Below are 7032 nucleotides of genomic sequence, written 5' to 3'. Positions count from 1 at the left end.
GACTCCAAAATATCGGAGTTCCACATACCTACAAAGCATAACATTTTGTGAAACCACGTGGTTTTTTAAAATAACTTCAACTCTATTTTGGAAAATAACCAAAATCTATTAGCACATTTTTACTTCACAGCCGACAAGAATACCTATGTGCAGAATGTTAATAATACCCTACAAATTTTTTTTCAGTGTGTAAAAATATAAACATTAATTTCAATTAATGGTAATGTTACTCAAATATTGATAAGAAGTATATTTAAGTTTACCCTTTTTGTTATTAGGTACATCAAAATTGCCAAGAACTAGCTCCTATTTTATGTTGTACTTATTATAACGAAATAAAAATTGAAAATACAGTATCTTTTAAAACCAATTTTAGCCTATAAAACATAATACACCAATGTATTTCGTTGTTGTTTTTTAAATTTTTAATTCGTTTATATAATGAAAAGTTTCTTATAAAACTGTAATATTTTGAATCTTTGGGGGGGGGGGGGGGTGGGGGGGGGGGGGGGTGGGGGGGGGGGGGGGTGGGGGGGGGGGGGGGTGGGGGGGGGGGGGGGTGGGGGGGGGGGGGGGTGGGTCAGACTTTTTGATGGAACAAGCTCGTAAACCATTTCATTATACTAAGATTATACTGTAGCTAAAATAATTGATTAACTTTGTTTAATTTTCTTACTGTATATCTAAAATAATATATATGTATTTTCTCATTGACCTATTATTTATTTATTCTTCAGAACTATTTTATTAATTTTAAATTGGTTATTAATTAAATAACTTTAACTATACAACCTATATATATATATATATATATATATATATATATATATATATATGTTAATTTGCTTATTTAAACGCATATGTGACAGATACGGCCAAATACAAAATAATAGAATCGGAAAAAGTAAGCGCTCTGTGGTGTAATGGTAGCACATTCACCCGGCAAGTGAGAGATCCGGGTTCGACTCCCGGCGGAGCAAGTACTTTTTGTGATTCAATGTTTATTGAAATTAAATAAGGCTATTGTCCTTTAAACAATTTAACGTATATATATTAGAATAATAAATCGGAAACTAAAACCCTTTTATATATATTTTATATATAAAAGGGTTTTAGTTTTCCGATTTATTATTCTAACATAAAGATAACCCTATAATGTGGAGTTCATAACATTATATATATATATATATATATATATATAATTTCAAAAAACAATGAATCATAAAAATTACTTGCTCCGCCGGGACTCGAACCCGGATCTCTCACTTCCCAGGTGAATGTGCTACCATTACACCACAGAGCCATTATTTATGATGGCGATTTACATCGACTTACAACCCTGCTAAATCCACTATTTTAATTCAAATATTACTTATGCTTTGTTTTCATTGTAGCAAATACTATGTTTTAATTATATATACAAACACACTGTACTTTTATTGCCCACTTATATAATGTTAATGAAAAATATTTTCATCTTTAAATTTTAATTAGTTCAATTTGTTCTATTAAAAGAGGACATCTGTGTTGATTTTGTAGTAAATCTGTGGCCGGGCTCTACGTATGTCACGGCTCGTTTATTATCAAAAAAATGCCCAATACTGGCCTTCTGCTTTGAAAATTTCTTCTGTCGCTAAATTACCTTATTGAATGCACATTATTAAACATTGAGAATAGTAATACATATTTAAAGAACGACTATAAGTTGAATACTAATTTTATAAAATAATATAGTTATTGTTTAGAAAAATAAAAACGAGATTAGAAAGGAGTTAAAACTGTTATTATTTAATTTTTTGAAACATTTTATGTCGTCTTCAGGATTAGATTTAAATAAAACAAAAAACAAAAACCAAGGTATTCGTAATTAATATTTATAACAGGCAGATGGATCACCTCATAAAAAACTATCATGAGCGCAAATTCAGTCATGTTCAGTCATTCAAAAGTCGACGTTTTCAGAAAAAAATATTAAAATTAGTATATAAATTTACTCTCCATATAAAAATTCAAAATTTCATCCATACTACCAAATACTTGCTCCTAACTGGTAATCTTTTCAAGATGTAATGTATGAAAGTATGTGGTACTTTTACGGCATTGTTAAATAATTAAATACTGCGATAGAATAAATTAATTAATACTGTTATTGCTATTGTAATACTAGATGTTACCCACAATATACAACGCATAGCATAAGGCAACTTGTATTTTAAGTATACTGAGCATTTCCTATGTAAATTATGATCGTTGAAGAGATCTTCATTTCTAGAATCTCCTTCAAATTAGTCTATGTTTGGGAACACAGGGCCGGCATCCTGAATTCGCAGAAAAAGTCCTTGTGAACGCATATTGAGTTATATAAATATTTTATAAATATTCGGAGCATTTTGTTATGTAATTCGTGAGATGTAAAAAGTTGCAGAACATTTTAGGGCAGGAAACCAAGAACCCTAAAATCGTAGTTCATAGTCAATCAAATCGTTTATCAATATGTGAAGGCATGAATGTATGTGTAGACTAGTAACTCATTGAATTTGGTGCAATAAATAGTGTATGAGATTTATTGGTTAAGGACTAATTTTCTCATTAGTCCTTAACTTCAGTGAGTTGAATCGTTGAATTACGAGAATAAATCATTTTTTTACCTATGAGGTAAAATAATGTGCATGATGCTTATTTATCGCGTAACCTGAATCATTTAGGTTGCTTGAAAAAAATGTCAAACCTACATCGCATTGCATTCTCGAAATGTCCTGCGTACAGACAAATAATCATACAGAAAAGAAATGTTCACTAACCCTGACAAACACAAGGGAAATTGTGTCAACCTTCAATGAAGCTCAGCCAAATTCCATGGTTGGACATGCGTCATCATAGAACTCATTCTTGCTTATACAAAATTAAGTTTTCTTTTTTTTTTCAGGAAAATTTAAATTACATTAATTTACCCGCCTGTGTACATATTATACACCACAAATGTAATATGTACTTTTAGATATATTCCATAGCTGTGTTGAAATAATAAAGTTCTAGTGAGCTAGGAAGCATATTACAACGCAAGAGAGCTCTGAAGTCAAATCATGTTACTAACTTTGAAAATTGAATTTCTACTCTATTACTTTTTTATACTTACTCAATGAATAAAAATATCACATGTTACAATATAGTATGCTTGTATTCAGTTTGTTTACTGATTATGTATTCTGATATTTTCTTGAAACAATCATGGTTACTTATAGGAACAACTTAAAGATATTTGCTAATGATAATCAAAATCAAATGGAGTAACATGCACTATATCAAACGCAGTCGTGCAAAATATATAAATTAAGTTTTTTGCAAAATTTCAATCCTGTAGGTAATTTTGTTTTCGAGATATCGTGTTGAGGCATATTGATAGACAGAAATGGAATGCTTCCAGCCCCACAGGCTTCGCTAATTCTCAGCAAAAAATTAAGGCATATACAGGGTGAGGCAGACCACCCGTACAGTACGTATAGCGGCCAGACCAAAACGAGGTAGATTATTCGTAACAACTTAAACCCCCCTATTTCCACCTCAAAGAAATTTGGAGAAATTATTTTTAAATCTCTAAAACTCCCCAAAAGGTTAGTTTTTGGGGGGTAGAGGTGGTTTTTGGAAAATTTTCAAATGTAAAGATATGTTGAGTTATACCTCATTTTAAAGGTATTTCTTCACTGATTATTTTGATGCAAAAAGTTTTGAACCTATCTTGCGGCTTATGTACAGGGTACACCAAAACGTTAAGAAATCAGGGGTTTGTGGGTAAATTTATTGCAATTACCTGCACAAATGTAGAGAGACGATATTTTTATTCACAACTAATGACGAGACGGTTTATTAAAAAATATCATCAAATGCCACCCTACCCCAAAATTTACACATTTAAAAAAATACATAGAATTTTGAAATACTTAACAGCCCCAATCTAAAAAACTCAAATATCAACCTAGGTTGTGTTGTACATCATTAGAAAGGTCTTTAAAAAATAAACATTTTCTACATTTAAAGTTTGTCTCTATCTCCAATGGTTTCAAAAACTGTAGTAAAAAAATAGATTTTTTAGTAATTTTACTCAATGTATTTATTATAAAAGTCAGTGCAATGTGCAAGTAAAAAAAAGTTCCAACAGTAAACTGGTTTTTTATGTTTATGATTGAAAAAAAAATACTGTACCCAATTTTTAAAAGTCTTTTAAAATTTAAAAAGGTATTTGAACACCGTAAACTACAATGTCTTACGATAAGTGCTGAGTTCTCTCATGAAAGAGGAAAATTACCCAGTTATTAAATTATTACATTTTGAATTATAAAAAGTTTTACACTTAAATTATTCAAAATGTATAGGAGAAAACCTGTTGTTATTTAATCATTGATGTGAGTGCGAAGGAAGGAAGGACTATCCTGTCATTATTAAAAAATATAAAACACTTCAAACTGGTTTTGAAAAACAAATCTACCATGTTACAGCAGCATCATGGTAAATTATCAATATGACAATTATCAATTATCAAACTAAAACTAACAATAACCTAGTAACTGACCTCATGAAGAGTTAAAACCGGTGGCTCAAACTGCAACCCATTGTTTTCTAGACAAAGTTCAATCCTTGAGGTGAAGCTATCTACAGCTCTCATTATCTCTTCTCTACTGATCGTGTTTATAGCCTCCCTTATCCGCCACATCATGTCCTCTCTAGTTGTTGGTCTTGATTTATACACTAGGTCTTTTAGTCTACCCCACAAGTAAAAGTCCATACACGTTAAATAAGGAGATCTCGCTGGGTAGTTTCACAGGGCCGCCTCTTCCAATCCATCTGTCATGGTATTGCTCGTTTAGAATTAATCGAGAATCTTCGGCGTAGTGTGCTGGTGCCCCATCGTGCATAAACCACAAACGTTGTAAGACTTTCTCAGGGATTTCGATTAGAAATTTGATATAAACTACTCGGTCTAGGCGATCGTCAAAGAAGAATGGCCCTACAATTTTGTCACCGATAATACCACACCAGGTATTTAGGGTCCAGTACCTTTGGTTGTCCACTTCTTGCATCCAGTGTGGGTTTTCAAACACCCAGTATCTCATATTGTGACGGTTCACTCCTCGATTAATCCTAAACGTAGCCTCGTCACACCACAGAATGTTACAGTGAAAGTTTTGATTTTGTTGTAGTTTTTATTCGAGCCCACAAACAAAAGTTCATTCTATGAAGGTAGTCATCTCCATGGAGTTCTTGATGTAATGACATCCTATATGTGTGCATTTTATGATCGTGAACAATTCTTAAAACAGATCTTTGACTCATACCAGAATCAAGAACTACTCTTCGTGTAGAATCATGCGGATTCAGTTCAAAGGTTGCCATAACTTCGGGTGCCCTAGCGAGCACGGCTTCTCACTTCTCACGGGTCTAGCGAGTTCCTTTCCTTTGTTGTGGTCAGGTTGAACATGACCTGTTTCACTAACTCGACTAGCAAGTCTTTCAAAAACGTTCCTGGAGTGATGTTCACGGTCTGGGTAACGTTGGGCATAAAGAAGAGCGGCAGCTGAGTAATTTTGGAAACATCCCCCTAATACCATAAGCATCTGGAATCCCTCCTCATTTGAGAATGGCATATTAGAACAAACAAAACTTACACTACGTACTTTAAAAAAATTTAAACTAATATCTACCTCATACCACGTGGTCACAAGAACAACTGAAAAGGGAGACGATAATAACAGAGATTAGATAAGAGACCAAGGAATCGGTTCCAAAATTCTTCCAGGGGCAACTCGTGTATTTGGGATTATTAAAACATGAACACCACGGTTAGATTGCTTTTGAAACATGTTACACTGATAGAAATCCTGTTTTTTTATTACATTATTTAAAAACAAATTAAACTTAAAAGTTCAAATTTTTTCCATTTTTTCATTGGGTTTTTGATATTAAAATTCAAACTAACTCGGTAAAATTATTAAAAAATCTATTTTTGTACTACAGTTTTGAAACCATTGGAGATAGAGACAAACTTTTAAATGTAGAAAATGTTTATTTTTTAAAGACCTTTTCTAATGATGTACAACACAACATAGGTTGATATTTGAGTTTTTTTTAGATTGGGGCTGTTAAGTATTTCAAAATTCTATGTATTTTTTAAATGTGTAAATTTTGGGGTAGGGTGGCATTTGATGATATTTTTTAATAAGCCGTCTCGTCATTAGTTGTGAATAAAAATATCGTCTCTCTACATTTGTGCAGGTAATTGCAATAAATTTACCCACAAACCCCTGATTTCTTAACGTTTTGGTGTACCCTGTACATAAGCCGCAAGATAGGTTCAAACTTTTTGCATCAAAATAATCAGTGAAGAAATACCTTTAAAATGAGGTATAACTCAACATATCTTTACATTTGAAAATTTTCCAAAAACCACCTCTACCCCCCAAAAACTAACCTTTTGGGGAGTTTTAGAGATTTAAAAATAATTTCTCCAAATTCTTTGAGGTGGAAATAGGGGGGTTTAAGTTGTTACGAATAATCTACCTCGTTTGGTCTGGCCGCTATACGTACTGTACGGGTGGTCTACCTCACCCTGTATAGAATTTTTCCAAGATGATATATTTTGTGAAAATAATCTGACTTGTCAACAAGCTCGTAAATATCGTAAATATATTATTTTACGCCTTTACATGTATTGCCCAAATTTAAGTTGAATAGTTATGCCCAAAACAATCACAAAGGTAATAAGGCTAGGGATAAGCTTTATGTCACCAAATAAGTCATTTTTCATATTTAAATACCGTAGTTTTCTGCACGTTTAAATTAAGACCTAAAATTCAAATTATGTAACATTTTCCAGTTGTATTAAAAATCAATGAATTTATAAATCTAATTTTTGCGTCTGTATACGAGTAATATATATATATATATATATATATATATATATTTACGGAAACAAGGCACTTGATGGTCCTGTGTTATACAGCGACCCATGCAGGTCCATCAAGCCCCCTATTTAAACCT

The 7032-nt window shown here is 32.3% G+C and overlaps 1 non-coding gene across 1 annotated transcript; it reads right to left on the bottom strand.

Moving 5' to 3' along the window:
- Positions 1-1232: 1232 nt before the first annotated feature.
- Trnap-ggg lies at positions 1233-1303 on the bottom strand. The gene has a single exon. It is a non-coding gene; the product is annotated as a tRNA-Pro (tRNA).
- Positions 1304-7032: the final 5729 nt, after the last annotated feature.

The sequence above is a fragment of the Homalodisca vitripennis genome, chromosome 5 (genome assembly GCF_021130785.1).
Source record: "Homalodisca vitripennis isolate AUS2020 chromosome 5, UT_GWSS_2.1, whole genome shotgun sequence".
Lineage (NCBI taxonomy): Eukaryota > Metazoa > Arthropoda > Insecta > Hemiptera > Cicadellidae > Homalodisca > Homalodisca vitripennis.
The sequence above is the reverse complement of the archived record's forward strand: the minus strand, read 5'-3'. Positions and strand labels throughout refer to the sequence as shown.